General features: G+C 41.6%; 1 long non-coding RNA gene across 2 annotated transcripts in view; it reads right to left on the minus strand.

Moving 5' to 3' along the window:
• The window catches only part of LOC122556875, a 115,455-nt gene that overhangs the window by 23,127 nt on the left and 68,709 nt on the right, over positions 1 to 23,619 (minus strand). For both annotated transcript variants that reach the window (XR_006313679.1, XR_006313680.1), the window contains 2 exons: positions 21,795 to 21,922; positions 4,109 to 4,150 (listed from right to left, as the gene is read on the minus strand). This is a non-coding gene — a long non-coding RNA (uncharacterized LOC122556875). The remainder of the gene's footprint in view (positions 1 to 4,108; positions 4,151 to 21,794; positions 21,923 to 23,619) is intronic.

Here is a 23,619-nt window from a genome sequence, read left to right on the forward strand (position 1 = left end):
CAGAGAGACCATTCCCCCCGCAATTACTTGTTAGGTCCATGCCCCCCCCACCAACCCACTCACCCCTCTCGGCACCTTTTCCTGCCATCACAAGAAGAGCAAAGTCTGAGCCCACACCTCCACCATCACCTCAGTCCAAGGCCCCAAAGGATCCTTCCACATATGACAGAGGTTTACCTGGCCTTCCACACATGTTATCCGCTGTGTCCATTGCTCTTGATGTGGTCTCCTTTACATTGGGGAGACATGATGCCAACTTGCAGAATATTTCAGAGAACATCTCTGGGACACATGCACCAATCAACCCCATCGCCCTTTAATTGCCCCTCCCACTCCGCCAAGGGCATGCAAGTCCTGGGTCTCCTCCGCTGCCAAATTCTAGCCACCCGACGCCTGGAGGAAGAACGCCTCATCTTCTGCCTTGGGACCCTCCAACCACATGGCATCAATGCTGATTTCACCAGTTTCCCCATTTCCCCTCCTCCCACCTTGTCCTCGGTCCAACCTTCCAACTCCGCACCGCTCTCTTAAATTGTCCTACCTGTCCATTTTTCTTCCCACCCATTCTCCCAGCCTCCTCTCTAACCTATCACCTTCACCCCCAACTTCATCTACCAATTCCCAGCTCCCTTCTCCCAGCCCCACACTCCTCCCATTTATCTCTCAGCCCCCTTAGCTCACCCCCATCACTATTTCCTGATGAAGAGAGCAAGAAAATAGCTTTACTGTTCTAAAAACGATTGCTCCAGGCTAACTTAAGACCTACGTCTTACATTTTTAAAGATTAATCAAGAGACAGATCTCAATAACAATATATAATCAAGAAAAACCCACTCAAATCACTACTGTAGATTCACAAAAGAAACTCAGTAAGGTTACGCTTATCTATTCCTGTGCTGTGATCTTGCCCACACAGGTTTCTCCGAGGTCAGCTGGGAATTTCACTGTTTGTTTATTTTTCTTAGAATGAACTCCGATGTCCATTTACTCTTGTTTCCTGAAGAGGGCTGTGCAGTTGTATCAGCCAGGTTTTATTCTATTTGTGGCTTGCCAAGTAAATTCCAAAGGCCAACTGTTGACAAATGAGATGACGTTAATTAAAAATATCTCATCAGCATGAATCAGTTGGATATAATGTCTGTGTCTGTACTGTACCTCTTTGTGAATCTATCACCCTTTCTGAAATTTGGAAATCCTCCTTCAATACTTGTTCAGTTGCTGAATTATTTTAACTAAACCACAGGACATGGGCATTACTGGCTCTAGCAGCATTTATTGCCCAGTCCTGGCTGTCCCCCGACAGGGTCCCAGTGAGCTGCCTACTCAAACTGCTGCAGCCTGTGTGTTCTAGGTACAAGGACAACAGGGAGGGAGTTCCAATATTTTGAACCACAGACTCACAGAATTGTAACAGTGAAGAACGGGGCCATTTGGCCCATCATCGATCCATTATCTAATGCCAATCTCTTTCTTTATCCCCATACTCTTGTCCAGCATTTCTATTCAAATAATAATCCAGTTCCCTTTTGAATGGTTGAATTTAACCCACCTCCACCACATTTCCAGGCAGTGCATTCCACACCCTCGCTGTCTGATCTTTCTTTCTGACACCATCCTTACTTTATTTACGTATCACTTTAAAGTATTGTTGCTTTTTCTTGTTCTTGTTATTTTCTTTCTCTTTTTCTCTTTTATGAGTGGGAACAGCATCTCTCTATCTAACCAGTCTAGCCCATTCGCGAGTTTGAAACCACAATCATGTCTACTCTTGGCTTTCTTCTTTCTAAGGAGAACTTCCCCATCTTCTTCAATGACGCTGAAGAAACAGTGATATATTTCCAAGATACGACGGTGAGTGGTTTGGAGGGGAAAAGCATGGGACGGTGTTCCACGTGTGATCATGTTGTGGCTGTACAGGGCATTGATTAGGTCACTTTTGGAATATTGTGTGCAATTCTGGTCTCCCTCCTACAGGGAGGATGTTGTGGAACTTGAAAGTGTTCAGAAAAGATTGGCAAAGATGTTGCCAGGGTTGGAGGGTTTGAGCTAGAGGGAGAGGTTGAATAGGTTGGTTCTAGATTAGAGTGGTGCTGGAAAAGCACAGCAGTTCAGACAGCATCCGAGGACGTGCTGTCTGAACTGCTGTGCTTTTCCAGCACCACTCTAATCTAGAATCTGGTTTCCAACATCTGCAGTCAATGTTTTTACCTAGCTGAATAGGCTGGGGCTGTTTTCCCTGGAACATCGGAGGCTTACAGGTACCTAATGGAGGTTTATAAAATCATGAGGGGCATGGATAGGGTAAATAGATAAGGTCTTTTCCCTGGGGTGGGGGAGTCCAGAACTAGAGGGCATAGAATTACAATTTTTAGAATTAGAATTCCTACAGTGTGGAAACAGGCCCTTCAGCCCAAGAAATCCACACTGCCCCTTCAAAGAGTATCCCACCCAGACCCATTACCCTACATTTACCCCTGACTAACGCATCTAATCTACACGTCTCTGAACACTATGGGCAATTTAGCATGTCCAATCCACCTATTCTGCACATTTTTGGACTGTGGGAGGAAACCAGAGCACCAAGAGGAAACCCACGCAGACACGGGGAGATTGTGCAAACTCCACACAGACAGTTGCCCGAGGATGGAATCAAACGTGGGTCCCTGGTGCTGTGAGGCAGCAGTGTTAACCACTGAGCCACCCTGCAGAATAGGTTTAAAGTGAGAGGGGAAGATTTAACAGGGACCTAAGAGGCAGCTTTTTCACACAGAGGGTGGTGTATGTATGGAATGAACTGCCAGAGGAAGTGGTGAAGGCCATATTTAAAAGGCATCTGGATGGGTATATGAATAGGAAGGGTTTAGAGGAATAATGGCCAAGTGCTGGCAAATGGGACAAGATTAGGTTGGGATACCTGGTCAGCATGGACAATTTGGACTGAAGAGTCTGTTTCTGTGCTGTACATCTTTATGACTCTATGACTGTATCACCTGCTGCATTTGTCCCTCTGGATGGAAGTGGTCTTGTGTTTGGAAGGTGTTGTCTAAGGAACCTTGGATCTCTAACAACAGCAGCAAGGTTTCCAGAAAAGAAAAATGTTCTGTTGTTTCTATCTGGTCAGAGATTTTGGTGCTGTCTGAGGAGCCTTGGTGAATTTTTCTAATACATCTTTGCAGATGGCACACGTGTGGATGATTAAGAAATGAATGTTTGTGGATCTGGTGTCAATCAAGCAGGCTACTTTTTGTCTTAAAACTCAAACAAACATTTTTCCTTCGTTACTGCATTTTTGTGCCATTACATTCTATGTTTTAGCTTATTTCTCCATATTTTAAGATGTCTCTGGAGAATGGTGACACTAAACATTACATTTTTCACTGTATTTTGTAATAAAATATATGTTACATGAAACAAATCAAATCAAAATGAATCAAATTAAATCAAATAGTTAAGGAATGGTATTTGGCAACAATGCTCAAGAAGTTTAAAACCATCAAGAGAAGAGCAGAAACCGCTCTGAGGAAGGGTCACTCAACCCAAAACATTCACTCTGATTTCTCTCCACAGATGCTGCCAGACCTGTTCAGCTTTTCCAGCCATTTCTGTTTTTCTCCCCAGTTTATGTACCTTTTGGATCCAGGTGAGCAGAGATCAGATTTCTAAATTTAACAAGAATAACAATTTCTGACAAGTAAATTAATGTCAAGCTACAGGTAAACAACTATGAACCTTCGACAGATAGTTCTTTGTTAAATTCTTGCCTCCTTATAAATCTCCTCCTACACACACATACAGACAGGCACAATGACAATGGGTGTTATGGATAGAGGGGAAGATTAGGACTGCAGTGCATTGCGGAGGTGTTATTGCTAAACTATCATACCACAGACCCAAGTAATGTTCCAGGGATCTATGTTCAAATCCTACCATGGCAGATGGTAGACTTTAAATTCAATAATTAAAATATTTAAAGATGGTCATAAAACTACAGTTAGGAGGAAAGACCCATCTGGTGTCACTGATACACTTCAGTGACAGAAACCAGTCATCCTTATTGGGTTTGGCCAACATGTGACTCCAGGCCCACAGCAATGTTGTTGACTCTTACCTGCCCTCTGGAGTCTGTGGCTGGGTAAAGTGACACCAACATCTGTGAGGGGGGAAAGAAAAGGTTCCTGTTTAATAAGGTGGTCATTTTGGCTCATCAGAACATGCTGTTCCCAATGTTCCTTCTACAAGTAATTACACTTGGTAACAGGAGACACTCAACTCCTGGTTGACACTCAACAAGTCTCTGACTTGTTCATTAAATACCAGAGGCTTACAGCAAATGATGAGGCAAAATAATATATTTTTTTCAGACTTCAGGTACTTTTTTTTACTGCAGAAGAAAAAACAGCTCCTTCCTTCTCAGAGGTCCAATGACTTCTGACCAATCATTCACACCCACAAGCTGTTCAGTTACCTGGGAGTTGTTGGCAGGAGGAAGGTTTTAGTCATCATTAAATAGTCAGAAAAATCAGCTGCTTTTTCTCTGGCTGAATTTCCATTCATGTACACCTCTTGGATCCATCTCATCAGAAACTCTTCGGCTCCACATCTCACTGCTCGCACAAGCAGCAGTGTAAACTATGCTTACAATGAGTGTCAGGTAACTTTTAAAAAGCGCAGCAATCCTTTCCACTGTCTATGAGATGTCAAACAGTCCTTTTCCCAAGCTAGTCCATAATCAAAATACAGAAAAGTAAAATATAATGGTCATTACATTATCTCAATGCTTCCCTCCAGCCTCACAACCCTTCACAATGTCTGCTAATTTAAACCAGCCACACAGAAAGGTTCATCTCATGCTGCTGTTAAAATTTGAGAGGCAAAGAACTATCCTAGAGGTCACTATTTAAAGTAAAAATTCACAATTTTATTCTTTAAGGCCAACAGAGAATATTAAAACCAACAACTAATTACAACTCCTTTTTCTTAAACCTATCTTTTACCTCCCTCTCTACAATACTGTTCCAATAAAAAGTCCTGATCAAGATATACAAAAAAACAACTTGTTTCAAAAAACCAGTCACCTTTGTTGATTCTCCTTTGTAGACTTTTCTCTGCACATTTTCTCTAGGTTGGTTTCAAAGTTCTGCTCCGCAAACATCTCATGGACAGAGAGCTTTCAAAGAGCTCTTCAACTAACAGTCTATGCTTGTGGATGTCCTTGGCAGTGCTCCTTCTAACTGTTCAAAATGTACGGTTTTTAGATACCAAAACATCAGATTATTTCATTGGTTTTAATATTATCAAAATACTAAATTCAAATTTGATTGGATTTTGGTATCTTTGGGGCATAATTTAAATTGATTGGCCAAATTTGAATTCGTTTTTGTTTCATGGCAACTCAACTGCTGCTATTTGTTTCCCAAGTGTTACAATCTTATTTTTTTCAGGCCTTTGTGTGCTTTGTCAGTCCTTGCTAGCTTTTCAACTCTTTTAAAGATACAGTACACCTCTACAACTTCATAACAATGCATTCCTCTAGTTCTGGTCTCAAGCCTATACCTAACTATAATTATAAAAGAGCTTAGATAATGTAAATAAGAAATAAAGCTCTCCCCATTAGCTGATGCTTCAAGGGCCAGGGGATACAAGCTCAAGATTTTGGGGAGGAGATTCGAGGGAATTGTGAGGAAGACCTTATTTTTATGCAGCAAATGATATTGATATGGAACATATCCTCCATGAAGGTGGTAGATACAAAAACAGTGAATGATTTTGGAAGGAAATTGGGCTGGCATTTGGCACAGGCATGGGCATGGTGTGCCAATTGACCCTTTCCATGCCATAAATGGCCCTATGGTTCCATCATAGGGCCATAAGCTTTCCGTTGCATTGGTCCCAAGTTCTGAAATTGCTTGCCTACCTCTCATAAAGTCATAGAGTCACACAGTGTGGAAACAGACCCTTCAGACCAACTCATCCATGCTGACCAGGTTTCCCAGATGAACCTAGTCCAATTGCCTGTATCTATATCCCTTGAAACATTTCCTATTCATGTAACTGTCCAAATGTCTTTAAAATGTTGCACCCATACCTGCATCTATCACTTCTTCTGGCAGTTCATTCCATATACTCACTACCCTCTGTTTTAAAAAGTTGCCCTCAGCTCCCTTTTAAATCTTTCCCCTTTCACCTCAAACTTTCAACTCTTTAACCAAGCCACTAACCATCGGTCCTCATGTCTCCTTAGGTGACTCAGGGCCATGTTTTGTGCCGTAATGTTATTGCAAAGTGGCTTGAGCTGTTTTATTACATTAACAGCACGATAAGTTATTGTTGTTGAAAGTGGAACCAAGTCATTCCTGGTGCGGCCTGGGAAGGCACTGGGTTACGTTGACTCTGGGAAGTGCAGGGACAATTGGGAATAGGGAAACTTGAGGCAGTGGATGATGAGAGTGAAGACAAATGAAGATACAGGTGTCGGAAATGTAGATATTCCACGTGCCATTGGGCATAGTTAACATAGAAACATTTTGGATATAATTCCACAGTTTAGAAACATCAGTCAGCAACTTTGAGTCAAGAATCCAGTTCCATATTTGTACCAACAAAATACAATTCTGCACCAAGAGGGTAGGAGAGGTTTGGGACTCTCTTCCACAAATGACAGTGGATGCTGGAATTGTGATTCATTTTTAATCTGAAATAGGCACTTTTTTTTTGTTAAGCAAAGTTTTTAAGGGATATGGACCAAAGGCCACTATATGAGGTTAGGTCACAAATCAACCATGATCTTGTTTCTGAGGGAGATAGATTTTTGATCATTAATGGAATCAAGGGTTATAAGGAAAGAATAGGAAAGTGGACATGAGGAGTGTTGGATCTGCCATAATCTTATTGAATAACAGAGGAGTCGAATGGCCTATTACTGTTCCTATTCCTCATGGTCTTCTGATTTCAAGAGGCTGAATGTCTCCTCCTGTATTTTTATTCCTATGTAACTGTTGTCCTTGAATGGTTTAGACAACTGTGTCTCAATAGGTTTTGAATGGTGATGATGGTTTTGCAATCATTGCATCCTAGCCTTGCTATAAAAATTCACAGTTAAGTAATAATGAATGGAAATTTGTGGATTATTTCTGATCATTGTAATATGGTATTATAATCAGCCACTTAGCCCAGACAATAAGGCATAGATTCTCAATCATTATTACATCAAGGTAATGCCTCAGAGCATTTGTCATTATTGTTTAATAAAAATAACTTGGATCATCCATCATTCTTTAATAAATATACACGCTTCATAACAACTCTAATATATGAAACTCTTAAATAGACAGGTGCTGGAAGATTGTCTGTTTAACTCTGAGTGCTGTTTCAAGAGTTTGGTCTCAGGATACCTTGGATAGTAATTGATGTTCTGTGGCACGGAGAATTGAACTGCACAGTTTGTCCTGCACCTGTGCTACAATGTAGAATTTCACTTTTTCTTTTTTGAAGCAAGATGTGGAGATGCCGGTGTTGGACTGGGGTGGACAAAGTCAGAAGTCACATGACACCAGGTTATAGTCCAATAGGTTTATTTGAAATCACAAGCTTTCAAAGCGCTGCTCCTTCATCAGGTGAAATCTTCACCTCACCTGATGAACGACAGCACTCTGAAAGTTTGTGATTTCAAATAAACCTTTTGCACTATAACCTGGTGTCATGTGACTTTTTATGAGGCAGTAACACATGCGCAATCGAGACTTCCTGATATCCAATTCTACTTCCTCCAGTCTTCAACATTGCATTTCAATATCATTCAATAGTTCCTTGAAATTTTCTCTCCTCCTTCACTACCATTATCGGCTCCTTCCCTTCCATTATTATTCAACTTTCTTGACCTTTGTCACATTCTTCCTTTTAACCCATGTTTTATTCCATGTCTTACAGACAGCGCAAGGCAAATTGCAGGTGGGAAACCCACAATTTCAGGCAATGCATTCATGGACTATGTTTTGAACATATAAGTGACATTTTTTACCACTTATGGGGGTTTTGTTATTTAAACAGATTTATCAAAGCTACTTCCTATGGCTTTCCCTTTTCATTTAGGGAAAGTGATACGAAGCCACAGAAAAATCTGTTTAACACTACAAGTATAAAAGCAATAGATATGTGTTGTGAGGATGGTGTGAAGAGGTGTCATGGGGGTTTAAATAGGCTGAGCACCAAGGTAATAGCACAACAAATGGAATACAATCTGTGCAGAGTTGTGAGGTTATCAACACTGTAGGTAGCATATCGGTCCTTCTTTAATGGTCTGAGATTGGGAATCGATCATGCCTAAAGAAACACTAGTGTGGAAGTTTGTGTTCACGAATCACTGAAATTTGACATGCAGTTGCAGCAGGCAATTCAGAAGACAAATGTCATGTCGGTCTTTATCGCACAAGAATTTGAGGACAGGAGTGAACAGGTTGAGCTTCAGTTATGGAGAGTCTTGGTGCGACCACCCCTAGAGGATTAGCTGCTCTTTGGATGGTTGGTGTGGACTCAGTGGACCTAGGGGCCTGGTTCCACACTGTGGGAATTCTAAACCCTAGCAAATACAAGCCTAGTCTATCCAAACCTTTATCACAAGCATCTGGAATGCAGTGCCTGGGAGGATAGTTGAAGTAGGGAACTTCACAACCTTTAAGCGGTACTTAGATGTTCACTAGAAATGCCATTCAATACTATCGGTGTAGTATTCGACAGTAGGACGAGAAAAGATTTGGTGATATACGAGTGAGACTATATGCAGATGAGTGGAAGGGCCCCTTCAATATGATTCTATCAGCTGCCTATTAAAAATTGTCCTCAAAATCTTATCTGAACAGCTTCCAAAATATTTATAGCCTGCCTTAATAAGATGGTCAATATTGTATGTAGTTCACCAGATACAGTCTCCCTGGTGTAGCCGAAATGAAACCTTCCTATTTTTCAGTTCAAATCCCCTCCTCATCCCAAATACAGCGAAGAAGGCTCAACAGAAATGAAAAAATATGAAAGATGAAAGTGCACAGTGACTGGTGGTGACCGTAGTGACACCAAGCAGTTTGTTTTCTTGGTGGTTGAATGCTGGATAATCGATGGCTGACTGTGAGAATCACCGTGGTAATTGAATCAAGAGTGTTCAGGAGACATCATAAATCACTGGGGCTTCATTCACTTGGTTTTGAACCTGAACAAAATCCTCTCCGTTAAATCATCACCCTTTGTCTCTGCCAGTCTTTGTATGTTCCTTGCAGTATCCATTAGGTAATGTCCCATTTACGCTGAATCGTTTACAGGTTTTGCCTGCCATTTTCTTCAGCAATATAGTGTGATTGATGTCACCATATTACAGCACAGATACAGATGATCTCAAGTCTAACAGGGGAGAGCTATTGACCTCACTTTTGGGTTTTCTTAGTGGGAGCTGATTCCTCAGACTTTTGCAAAGTTTATACGGATAATCTGTCATATGGAACAAAACCAGTCATTTGAGATGTGGAGAGCGCTACAATTGAGGTCTCTTCATGTTCAATAATTATTCAGAGTCACAGAGGGTTGACAGTGAATAGTAAACAATTCATTATTAGTCACAGAGTTATCGAGTTGTACAGCACGGAAACAGACCCTTCAGTCCAATCAGTCCATGCTGAATTTGATCCCAAACTCAACTAGTCCCACCTGCCTGCACCTGGCCCATATCCCTCCAAACCTTTCCTACTCAGTATTTAACCAAATATCTTTTAAATGTGTAACTGTGTCCACATTAACCACTTCCTTATGTGAACCACCCTCTATGTAAAAAAATTGCCTCCAAGTCTTTTTTTAATCTCTCTCCTCCTACCTTAAAAATATGGTCCCTCATCTTGAAATCCCCCATCCTAGGGAAAATACAACTACGATTAACTCTATCTATATCCCTCATTATTTTATAACCTTCCATAAGGTCACCTCTCAACTTCCTCTCAACACTCCAGTGAGAAAAGTCCCAGCCTATCCAACCTTTCTTTTTAACTCAAACCTTCCACACCTGGCAACATCCTGGTAAATATCTTCTGAACCCTCTCCAGCTTAGTAATATCCTTTCCAGAATTGGGTGACCAGAACTGAACACAGTATTCTAGGACAGGCCTCTCCAATGTCCTGTATATGATCACGGATATTTGACAGGGTATTTGGGGACCATCTCCCTCTGGCTATAAATAGAGAGAAGTAAAACACACTGGATACAAAAGCTGGACCCTGTCACACTGCAAGGTGATAGTGGGCTGAAGGCACTGCCATGGAGTTGACCACAAAATCAATGCTGTCAAGAATAGGTTCCATGCTCTGCCCAATGCCACGTACCAAGCTGTAATCAGTCACCTCTATGTTACCTGATAATGGAAATGGGCTATCTGTCAGGGTTACCAACGCGCTCTGAAATACCTTCAGCACTTGCCTCAATGTTGCTGCATTTAAGTTCCCTTTTAAGTCTATGAGTTGGGTTTCACTGTCTTCCACTGGTGGATTTAAATACAGAGCAACACACCTGTGTAGGGCAAGCTTCCAGATAGATGGGATTAACACTTAAAAATCAGCATTAGAAGTTACTTTGCAGTAAGAACTGACCACAAGCTGCATTGTTTTTGATAACAGGACCAAACTAACTTACCAGCATATCATCATGAATTTCCTTCACGGCAGTGTGAAGTTGCTGAATAGAATTATACACATTTTTAAACAATCAATAATTTGCAGAATTTTACAATTAAACTAGCACTAAAAATGCATTACCTGTTCAGTTGTGTAACAACAAAATCCGATAAGGGAAATTCTAGACTCCAAGTCTCATTATCTTACTGGATGCAATACCTTGACTAAATAGATTGACCAATGTAAGATTAATTTATATCTTCATTTTCAAAAAGAAATTCAAGCCAACATTCCTTCTAAAGTTCACAGTGAGCCATGTGGTCAGAGTGAGAGAGATTTCCCCAGAGTGAGACTGATGCAAAGTGAATAACTGGTAAATTGGGTCAATGTGAAAATTTGGGCCAGAGGGAGAAATAAGTTTTATTTAGGTTTTATGATTAGAAATATAATCTCCAAAGAGAGATGTGAGTGGGAGAGGAAAAAAAGCATAGATTGAGAGTCCCAACTGTAGTATGACCAACGGCAGTGTGACATCATGAGTACTGGGTAAGCAGCTGTTTGGTGAGTAGGTTTGGTCAGAAATTCCAATCATTAGAGTGAAATTTGGGCATTTATTTTGCATTTAAGTTTCTGGGATGTTTTCCCTCATTTTCTGAATAACGTCTCATTACATTTTCATGATAAGTCCATATTTATTCTGAGGGTAACAAATAGTTCTTTTAGAGATACATGATGGGAGGTCAGGATGGCCAAGTGGAGTGTACATCCTACTGTACATGTCATGTGTCCCAGACAAATAAATCTGCAAGAAGTCTTTCCTTCTGCAAAAGCTTATGCTCCAGGTTTCAGAACATGAGCAGTGGCTGGAGTCACTGTTGTATATTTGCAAAGCAATGGACTATGCGAATGGTATGTAGAGGGAGGTGACCATACTGAAAATTAGAGATGTACACATAGAGAGGGAATGGGTGACTACCAGTCGAAAGAAACAGACAGGAAGTGTAGGAGACCTGAGTCAATGGTACTTCACAATTACTTAGGAAACTTATGAGGGCAATTGAAACATATTGTAACATATAACATCATTCAAACAAATAAGATTCCCAAGGGGCTGGACAGGTTAAAGAGCCTAGTACCAGAGGGCATAATCTCAGAATAAAAGGGGCAATTTCAGATTGAGATGAGGCGGGATTTCTTCTCTCAGAGGGTTGTGAGTCTTTGGAACTCCTTACCACAGAGAGAGCTGTGAGGGCAGAGTCCTTGTGTATACTTAAGGCTGAGATAAATAGATTCTTGAACAGGAGGGGAATCAAGGGTTACAGGGAAAGGACAGGAAAGTGGACATAAGGAGTGTCAGATCAACCATGATCCTAGACTTCTGTTCCTAGTTCTCATGGTCTGATGATTTGATGACGGGTCCTCAGGAGGATGCAGCTACTGCCAAGTCCATGGTTTCACAGGTAGAATCAGCTATACAGGGGGTGGGCAGAAAAATGTAAAAGAATTAGTTAAAGAAGATACCATAGTCAAGGGTTGAGAGAGACATTTCGGTAGCAGTAAACATGACTTCAGGATGGTATGCTGCTTTTCTGATGACAGGATCAAGGGCGTCACAGAGCGGTTGCAAGGCATCATTCTTGGGGAGGGAGAGTTCACCAGAGGACATGGTCTACATTGGTACCACCGATGTAAGTAGGAAGCAGAATGAGGTCCTGAAAGCAGATCTCAGGTACATAGAAAGACAATTAAAAAGCAGGAGCTCAAGCAGTAACCCTGGGACTGGTCCCAATGCAGTGGCAGTGCTCTAGTGAGTATACAAACAGGAGAATAGATCATTTGAATTCATGGATGGAAAAGCGACAGGGGACCGAGCAATCTCTGAGGATTTGAGACCGATTCAGAGGCAGGTGGGACTTGTACAAGTCAAATGTTATTATCTTCATTACTTAGCAAACAAACATCGGGGAAAGTGAGGACTGCAGATGCTAGAGATCAGAGTCGAGAGTGTGGTGCTGGAAAAACACAGCAGGTCAGGCAGCATCTGAGGAGCAGGGGGATCGATGTTTTGGGCATAAGCCCTTCATCAGGAATCCCCTATCAATAACTCCTGCCAATTTCTGCCAGCCATTGCTCCACCTCAGCAGATTCTGCGTATTGGTTTCCAATCCTCCTTCACTCATATACTGATCACACCACTTATTATCAACATAACTCTACCTCCTTTTCCATTTTGTCTATCCTTCACAAACATCAAGTATCCTTGAGTATTCAGTCACCAGTCCTGATCACCATGCAGCCATAATTTCGGGAATGGCAGTTAGGTCATACCGATATATCTCTAATTGTGACTGTAGATTGTCCACCTTGTTGCAAATGCTGCAAACCTAACACATTTGATGCCTGAGTTTCTCTTGTCTTCTTGTCTCCTTTTTTGACATCCAATTCCAAACTTACCTCTTTCCAATCTGGGATTCCATTCAGGTTCCCCTTATACTTCCAGAAACTTCCCCTGACGAGTTAGTTTAAACCCATCCAACAACACTAACAGATCTCATTGAGAAAACATCACTCATAGACCCTTTAAAATGGAACCTGCAGTTTGAGTAAATTTTAGAACCTAAATTTAAGAGTTAAATTGACATTTCATAGTAAAAGTTCATAGCAAACTACTGAACTCGGTATTCAAAGAACCTTATGCATTCCAGAACCTAGTGTTAGCATGAATTCTACAGGTAGCTATGTAAGTAGGAGGCATTGTCAAATAAAATCATTGGAATGCAGATTTTGTCACCTTGCTATAGGAAGGCTGTTATAAATCTGGCAAGAGCACAGAAGAAATTTACAAGCATGTTGCAAGGACTCTAGGGACTGAGTTGTAAGGAGAGGTTGGACAAGCTTAAATTTGTTTCTTTGGAGCGTGGGAGACTGAGCGATGGTTTGGGGAGGGTGGGAGGGGAATCTTATAGAAGTGTGTAAGATCATGAGAGGCACGGATAGGGTGAATGCATTCAGTCTTTTTCCCAGGAATCCTGATGAAGGGACTGTGCCTGAAACGTCGATTCTCCTGCTCCTCGGATACTGCCTGACCTACTGCGCTTTCCCAGGGGTTATTCATAGGTCCATGTATAATAGTAAAGCAACATGATATAAACTAGGCAGTAAGAGAAGTGTATAGCATGTGCAACACAGTTATCATGGGTGACTTCTATCTACATGGAGACTGGATGTCGACACGCAATCTGTGAAGGACAACTTAAATATGAAGGCTGATAAAGTTGCCAGAAATATCAGTAATTCTCAGGATTGTGAGGTTCTTAGAATACAATGAAGGTGGACAAAGAAACTGATAAGGAAAAGGAGAATAGAATATGAATTGCAATCCAACAAAGAAAAATATAAAAACAGATAGTAAAAGCTTCTATAGTTACATAAAAGGGGCATGTTTGGCTTGAACAAATGTGCAACCAATAAAGTCAGAAGCAGGGAAATAATAATGAGGGGTAGAGAAATGGCAGAGAATCAAAATGATTACTTTGTGTCTGTTTTGAATAAGAAAGGTACAAGAAATCTACCAGAAGAAGATATTAATGTGAGGAGGCAGTTGAACAAAATTAACATTATAAAGGAGATTATATCAGACAAATTAATGGGGCTGAAAGTTAACATAAACAGCATGGGGCTTTACAGATGACAAATGCATCTGACAAAAGGGCTGCACTTTGAAAGCATGTTTGATTTTGAATTAACCTGTTGGACTAGAACCTGGTGTCTTTTGACTTCTGATCTTGCCCACCCCAGTCCAACACCAGCCCCTCCACTCCATGGGACAAGCATAGAATGGTCACACAGTCCAAAAGCTTGTCTTGATGAACTTTTTCCATAGAAAGACAGACCTGGGAAAACGCTCACATTCTTGAAATTAAATGCTCAGACAGCAAAGGTTCAGAAAGAAAACTCAATTATTCATCATCAGTTCTGAACAAATGTCACTGCATTGAGACATTAACTGTTAGAACAAGAGAAAGTGAGGACTGCAGATGCTGGAGATCAGAGCTGAAAAATGTGTTGCTGGAAAAGCGCAGCAGGTCAGGCAGCATCCAAGGAGCAGGAGAATCGACCTTTCGGGCATAAGCCCGATTCCTGAAGAAGGACTTATGCCCGAAATGTCGAATCTCCTGCTCCTTGGATGCTCATTAACCGTTAGAATGATCATGTTAACAGATGAGAGGCTTAACAAACAATCAAGGTATTTTGCAATGTATAATTTCAGTTCGTCACACTGTAAACTATTCCTTTAACCTCTGCTTACAATTGTGTCCTCCACAACCACCTGATGAAGGAACGGTGCTCCGAAAGCTAGTGCTTCCAATTAAACCTGTTGGACTATAACCTGGTGTTGTGTGCTTTTTAAGTTTGTACACCCCAGTCCAATAGCAACATCTCCAAATCGTAGAGATTAACTGTTTGTCTCCTCAACATTCTTTGGTCTTGCTTCTTACTGGGCTTTGTCAAATCAAGTATTTGTCCAGATCCCGAGTTGAGAGATTGAACAATGTGATGAACAAGAGGATGGCCAGAATGAGGGTACGGCCAATCTGAGATATTGGAGGGAACCTGAACCTGGATCCGGAGGAAGTAGGGGAGGTCCTTAATGAATACCTTGCTTCAGTATTTACTAGTGCTATAATGGATTGATGTTAGGAAGGAGTATATGCTGAAAATATTGAAAAACATAAAGATAGATAAATTCCCTGGGCCAGATGGAATAGACCCTGGATTACTACAGGAGGCAATGGAAGAGATTGCTGTACCTTTGGCGATGATCTTTGTGTCCTCACTGTCCACTGGAGTAGTGCCAGGTGATTGGAGTTTGGCAAATGTTATTCCCTTGTCCAAGAAAGGGAATAGGGATAACTCTGGGAATTACAGACACGTCACTCTTACGTCAGTGGTGAGCAAATTATTGGAGATGATTCTGAGAGACAGGGTTTCTGATGAGTTGGAAAACCATAGTTTGATTAGAGATAGTCAGCATGACTTTGTGAGGGGCAGATCATGCCTCACAAACCTAATTGAATTCTTTGAGGATGTGACAAAACTCATTGATGAAGAAAAAGCAGTAGATGTGGAGTATATGGATTTTAATAAGGCATTTGAAAAGGTTTCTCATCATAGGCTTTTTCAGAAAGTAAGGAAGCATGGGATACACGGAATTCTGGCTGTTTGGATACACAATTGGCTGGCCCATAGAAGACAGAGGGTGGTGGTAGATGGAAAGTATTCAGCCTGGAGCTCGGTGACCAGTGGTGTTCCACAGGGATCTGTTCTGGGACCTCGGCTCTTTGTGATTTTTATAAATGACTTGGATGAAGAAGTGGAAGGGTGAGTTAGTACGTTTGCCTATGACACAAAGGTCGGTGGAGTTGTGGATAGTGCGGAGGGCTGTTGTAGGTTGCAATGGGACATTGACAGGATGCAGAGCCAGGCTGAGAAGTGGCAGATGGAATTGAATCTGGAAAAGTGTGAAGTGATTCATTTTGGAAGGTCAAATCTGAATGCAGGATTCAGGGTTAAAGGTAGGATTCTTGACCGTAGGGATGAACAGAGGGATCTTGGGATCCATGTCCATAAATCTCTCAAAGTTGCCACCCAAGTTGATAGTGTTGTTAAGAAGGTGTATGGTATGTTGACTTTCATTAACAGGGGAATTAAGTTCAAAAGCCACGAGGTTATGCTGCAGCTCTATAGAGCCCTGGTTAGACCACACTTGTAATATTGTGTTCTGTTCTGGTTGCCTCATTATAAGAAAGATGTGGAAGCTTTAGGGACAGTTCAGAGGAGATTAATCAGGATGCCACCTGTGCTGGAGAAAGGCTGAGGGAGCTACAGCTTTTCTCATCGGAGAAAGAAGAATGAGAGGTGACTTGATGGAGGTGTACAAGATGATGAGAGGCGTAGATAGAGTGGATAGCGAGAGACTTTTTCCCCAGGGCAGAAATAGCTGTCACGAGGGAGCATAATTTTAAGGTGATTGGAGGAAGGTTACGGGGAGATGTCAGAGGTAGGTTCTTTACACAGAGAGTGGTGGGTGCTATGAATGCACTGCCAGCAGTCATAGTCGAGTCAAATTCATTAGGAACATTTAAGCAAATCTTGGATAGGTATATGGACGGTAATAAAATGAAATATATGTAGGTAGTCTGATCTCAGAGTAGGATGAAAGGCCAGCACAACATTGAGGGCCGAAGGGCCTGTACTGTGCTGTACAGTTCTATGTTCAATGTCCTAACTATCCAGATGTTTTAAAAGTAATGTTTCCTTATTAAAACCTCAAGTGGATAGCATTGTCACTACCCTTAGGACGTGTTTGGTTGTAGGAAAACATAAAGTCACCATTGTCCCACTCTCTCGTTAGAGAGAGACAACTGATGGTGGTTTAACCTGAAGGTCACAATACTTCAGACAAGGGTTAAGTTGAGAAAAGGGGATCTTCGTAGTAACCTCAGCTGATGAGGGAATTAAACTCGTGTTGTCATCATGATACAGCACAGAAGTGACCATCCAGCCAACTGAGCAAACCGCCACTCCGTGTGGTTATAAGGGATGGGAGTCAACTCTAAAATGGAACTTGCATTTATTTTTCATGAACTCAAGATGTCCAAAGCCATCTCATAACCAGTTCTGACTCAGAGTCCCTGGTACAGCATAAAAGATGTGATAACTAGTTTGTACAGAGAAAGGTCCAGGAGATAGTAATGAGCTGGGTGATGCGGCAATTTGCCGTAGTCCACAAGGGACCAAAGGCATTTCTTTTCTTCAATGGGAGGTGTGTTATTGGTTAGGTTGCAGGGTACAGTCCCACATTACAACTCGGGTAAAGCAAGGAAATGTGCTTCCACTGAGTACCACAGCTAGTACAGCGATGCAATCTGCAATGGTGGTTTCATTCTGCTGCACATGCACTCTCGTTATCTCATCAGCAGAGGTAACCAAGCTCCACCTGAAGATAGGTGTTTACTTAAAACTAAACTCAGTGGTTAGCACTGCTGCCTCACAGAAGCAGGGACCCAGTCTCGGATGACTGTGTGGAGTTTGCACATTCTCCCCTCCTCGGATGCTGCCTGAACTGCTGTGCTTTTCCAGGACCACTCTACTCCAGGATCTGGTTTCCAGCATCTGCAGTCATTGTTCTTACCTACATTTTCCGCAGTCCACATGGGTTTCCTCCGGGTGCTCCGGTTTCCTGCATCATTCCAAAGATGTGCAAGTTAGCTGGATTGACCATGCTAAATTCCCCACAGTGTTTAGGGATATGCAGGTTAGGTGGGTTAGCGATGGTAAATGTGAGGTTATGGTGATCAACTGGTACCATCAGCACAAGTCAACTCTGAAAATCTAATGTGATTGTCAAAAGAACCTTTATCCACAGTGAATGAATCTATTTGGAACATATTTTCGGGTGGTCTCAGATTCAATACATCAATTACAAAAGCGAATTTGATAAATATTTAAAGAAGAAAAGGTTGTAGGGATTTGTGGAAGGAGTCATTCAGCAAGATTAAATAGATTTCTCTTTGATGAAAGCAACAGGAGAGTCAAATGGCCTTGATCTGCATTATACGAGTGTCCAATATTCCAATTCTAGGAGGAGGAGCAGGAGTTACAAAGGCTAAGTGAGAGTATTTTCAAAACAGCTGCAGTGTATTTAATTCTGTATATTTAAATCTCGATTCAAAATAATCCTCAGCAGTTAACGGGTCTGAAGAATAGTTTGTACAAAATGGCAGGATGGAAATTCAGCCTTTGCTCTTCAACGAACAGTCCAAGATCAGTTTTTCCTGCAATGATTTCTTGTTTAAAAGACAATGCCATTGAAATCTCTTCCAGATTGCATCTCAACTGAGATAAAAAATCTTTTTATACAAACAGATTCAGCCTTTGGGAGCCACTCTGATGAGTAAAATGTCACTGGGCAAAGTGTACAGCTCTAAGTCACAAAGTGCTGGGTTCAAGTCTCACTCCAACAACTTAGACTCTGTCAGGGGTGTCAGCTTTCAGATTCATTGTTCAACTGGAGTCCTGTCTACTCACTCAGGTTAATGGTAAAGATCACGTGCCATTCAGCAGAGAGAGCCAGTTGACTGGACAGCTGGTTTGCAAGATAGAGTGACATCAACAGCACAGGTTCAGTGCCTGTACCAGCTGAGGTAACCACAAAAGACCTGTCTTCTCAACTTCTCCCCTCGCTAAAGGCATGGTGATCCTTGGGTTAAACCACCACCAGTCACCCTTTTCTAATGAGCGAGCAGGACTATGGTAACTTTATCTTTTTATTCTGAAGATAAACAGAGGCATTCTCCTTGATGTCGTTGTTGACATACACCCTACAATTTGCACTGCAAAACATTGTCATTAGCAGAAGCTGGGCTGCTCTTTGCAAATGGAAAACAAAATGTGCAGGGGAAATTCAATGGTTCAATTGGTTAAAAACGAGATTGCCAATGGCTGGATGAAAGTTCACGATCAGGATCTCTGAGCTTTAACATTGGCTAGATACATGCTCATTATGAAGTTAGTTGACTGGAATTGAAGCCCGCTTCCCAATTAGTTTCTCCATCGGTAAGCGATACATGCCTTCAGATTCATGACCACAACGACAGTGTGCAGCAAGAGAAGTAGTCATCTGGTTGGTTTTGGAGTGAATTGGTGTTGTTTGTCTTCTTTGGGGGCAGTGTCGAAGCCAGGCTGTGATTGAGTTTGGGCATTGGTAGTCTAAGCTGCATGGGACATGGAGGTTGGCTATTGGAGGAAGGCTGGAGAACAATGACCACAGATCAAAAAGATCGTCAAATGTTAGAAGGGTCACTGGGACAAGGTGCAAGATCTAGAGTCATTCCAACCACAGAGAAAGAACTATAAAACATAGACATATAACTCTACAAGTTAAAATTCTAAACCCTTTATAAAGCCCATCTATGTACAGATTCAGACAGACACAAAGTAATGAAAAAAAAGGTTATTATGGAAGAAAAGAAAAAAAAAAGATTAGGAAAAGAGCTCAATAGCATCCATTTCAACCCATCCCTGACCAGAACAGATGAACATTAATTTGTATAGCACCTTTATTATTGCGAAACATTCCAAAGAGTTTCTCAAGAACATCATCAGACAAATTTGATACAGAACCCCTCAAGAAAACATTAAGACAGGCGACCAAAAACTTGGCGAGAGAAGTAATTTTCAAACTGTGTAATAAGGACAGAATGATAGCGAGATGAAGATGAGGACGTTTAGGGACAGATTCCAAATGTCCAGGAAGCCCAGTATAGCAGAGCAATGGACATGTAGAAAGCCAGTTGAAGGAATGCACAGATCTCAAATGGTCATATATTTTGATTATTGGTTTGACCTACACTAATATTTCAATGAAAAGATTCATTGCTATTTACTTATTGAACGTAAAATATAAGATTTACTCGCCTAACCTTCCCCTCTGAACATCAATAAGATGGAAAAGAGTTGTTAGAATTTCACGTGCATGTTGTTAACATTTCAGGAAGATATTTCCTCTAAGGTAAAGGAAGAGGCTGAGATTGTCAAAGGGTAGAGAAGGGTTAAGCAATACAACGATATGTTTGTCTCTAATAAATTACAGTGCATTATTGATTGAATATATTCCTTGTAAATTTCTCAGTGTACAAACTATCCAATTGTACATCAGAGATCTGGAAGCTTTCATGCATTTTTAATTATTTTGCAAATCAATTTCAAATTAAAATTCATGATGGTTATGGTACAGCAGTAAGCAATTTGTTCTCCAAACTTAGTCTAATTGGCATTTTTGAAAATTCTTGTCTAATCATTCCCTTCTGATTCCATTGTATTAAATAAATGACAAGTATGGGCAGGGTGTGTGAGTAAATATCTGTCAAACTAGCCCTCCTCCAACACACTCCCATAACTCACAGTTAAATTAGTCTGTCATCAATTATTAATGGCAGATGGGAGATGATTCATCCAAGAGAGGTTAACTTTCTGGGTAAGTGCCTGATTTGATTCTGGTCCTGGGCTAATTAATGACATGTGACTGTTCTGAACTTCTGTGAGAGCGAAAAAAAACCTTAAAAAAATTACCTTGCAATGTAGAATCATAGAATTTGCAGTTTTGGTCGCCATACTATAGGAAGGATGTGGAGGCACTGGAACGGGTGCAGAGGAGGTTTACCAGGATGTTGCCTGGTATGGTAGAGAGATCGTATGAGGCAGGGCTGAGGCACTTGGGGTTGTTTTCATTGGAGAAAAGAAGGTTTAGGGGTGACTTGATAGAGGTGTACAAGATGATTAGGCGTATAGATAGGGTTGATTATGAGAACCTTTTTCCACATATGGAGTCAGCTATTACGGGGGGGCATAGCTTTAAATTAAGGGGTGGTAGGTATAGGACAGATGTTAGGGGTAGATTCTTTACTCAGTGAGTCGTGAGTTCATGGAATGCCCTGCCAGTAGCAGTGGTGGACTCTCCCTCTTTATGGGCAGTTAAACGGGCATTGGATAGGCATATGGAGGATAGTGGGCTAGTGTATGTTAGGTGGGCTTGGATCGGCGCAACATCGAGGGCCAAAGGGCCTGTATTGCACTGTATTTTTTCTATGTTTCTTCTATGTTTCTAATCCCTACAGTGTGGAAGCAGGCCATTCACCCCATCAAGTCCACACCAACCCTTTTTACCTAGACCCATCCCATCCCTGTGACCCTGCATTTCCCGTAGCTAACCCACCGAGCCTGCACATCCCTGGATACTACGGGCAGTTTAGCATGGCCAATCCACCCTAACTTACACATCTTTGGACTGTGGGAGGAAACCCACGCAGATACGTGGAGAATGTGCAAACTCCACACAGACAGTCGCCCAAGGCTGGAATTGAACCTGGATGCCTGTGAAATAACAGTATTAATGACTGTGCTGCCCTCGTAGAGATACCTTGCATGCAGTGAATTTATGGTTGTCCTACAAGGATGCAAAAGGAAACCGCAGCAAACATTTTGCATCATATAATAACCCAAACTCATAACCACTTCCATCTAGAAGGACAAGGGCAGCAGATAAATGGGAACATCATCACTAGCAAGTTCCCCTCCAAGCCACTCACCATCTTCACTTGGAAATATATCACCATTCCTTCAGTATTGCTGGGTCAAAATCCTGGAATTCCCTCCTAATGCTTTGTGAGACTGCAGTGGTTCGAAAAGACAGCTCGCCACCAACTTCTGAAGGCAACTAGAGATGGACAATAAATGTTGACTCAGTTAGCGATAACCGTAAACCATAAGACATAGGAGAAGAATTTGGGCTAATCGGCACACCACGTCTATTCGCCATTCAATCATGGCTGATAAGTTTCTCGACCCCATTCTCCCGCTTTCTCCATTAAAACCTTGGCCCCTTGACAATAAAGGTCTACCTATTTATCTATCTCAGTCTTAAATATACTCAATGACCTGGCCTCCACAGCCTTCTGTGGCAATGGATTCCATCGATTACACCCCCCCTCGGGCTGAAGGAGTTTCTCCTTATCTCTGTTCTGTAGGGTCTTCCCTTTAAGGCTATGTCCTCAGGTCCTAGTCTCTCCTGCCAATGGAAACACCTTCCCAATGTCCACTCCATTCAGGCCATTCAGTATCCTGTAAGTTTCAATTAGATCCCCTCTCATCCTGCTAAACTCCAGCGAGTATTGACCCAGAGCCCTCAAACACTCCTCATTTATTAAGCCTTTCACTCCTGGGATCATTCTCATGATCCTCCTCTGGACCTGCTCCAGGGCCAATACATCCTTTCTGAGGTATGGGGCCCAACATTGCTCACAATACTCGAAATGTAGTTGACCAGAGCTTTATAAAACCTCAGAATGACATCCCTGCTTTTATATTGTAGTCCTCTCAAAGTAAATCCAACATTGCATTTGCCTTCCTAACTCCTGACTCATCCTGCAACTTTACCTTAAGAGAATCCTGGACTAGAACTCCTGAGTCTCCTTGCACTTCAGATGTCTGAATTTTCTCCCCACTTAGAAAATAGTCCATGCCTCTCTTCTTCCTAACAAAGTGCATGACCTCACACTTTCCCACGTTGTATTCCATTTGCCACTTCTTTGCCCACTCTCCTAATCTGTCTAAATCATTCTGCAGTCTCCCTGTCTCCTCACTACTATCTGCCCTTCCACCCCTCTTTGTATCATCTCCAAACTTAGCCAGAATGCCGTCAGTTCCTTCATCTGGATCATTAATGTATAAAGTGAAAACTTGTGGTCCCAACACTGACCCTTGTGGAACACCACTAATCACCAGCTGCCATCCTGAGCAGGGCCCTTTTATCCCCACACTCTGCTTTCTGCCAGACAGCCAAGTTTCTATCCATGCTAGCACCTTGCCTCTGACACCACGGGCAGCCTCCTGTGTGGCACCTTGTCAAAAGCCTTCTGGAAGTCCAAGTAGATAACATCCACTGACTCTCCTTGATCTATCCTAATTGTTAACACCTCAAAGAATTCCAACAGATTTGTCAGGAATGACCTTCTCTTGATGAAACCATGCTGACTTTGCCTCATTTTGCCATACAATTCCAAGTATTCAGAAATCTCATCCTTTACAATGGACCCAATTTTGAAATTTTTGACTCAATTTCACAATTTTGCTGCTGCAGCTAGTCTCCTTTGTTTCTCACATGTATTTTTCAAAAGGTCTAAAATGTAGATGTAGGTCCAACAATGATATTATATATTAATTGTCCAAATAATGCACCTTCACTCCTCTATGAAACTTAATTCATACAATAAAACTGTTCCAATCCAAACTACTGGAGCCAAAATACCTCCTTTTGCAGTGTAATAATTTGGTGATTCTGTGGAAATAGTATCTTTTAACCAAACTTCCTGTGTTCCAAATAATTCTACCACTCCCTAGTGTGAATTTTTGTGT

The sequence above is a fragment of the Chiloscyllium plagiosum genome, chromosome 14 (assembly GCF_004010195.1).
Source record: "Chiloscyllium plagiosum isolate BGI_BamShark_2017 chromosome 14, ASM401019v2, whole genome shotgun sequence".
Lineage (NCBI taxonomy): Eukaryota > Metazoa > Chordata > Chondrichthyes > Orectolobiformes > Hemiscylliidae > Chiloscyllium > Chiloscyllium plagiosum.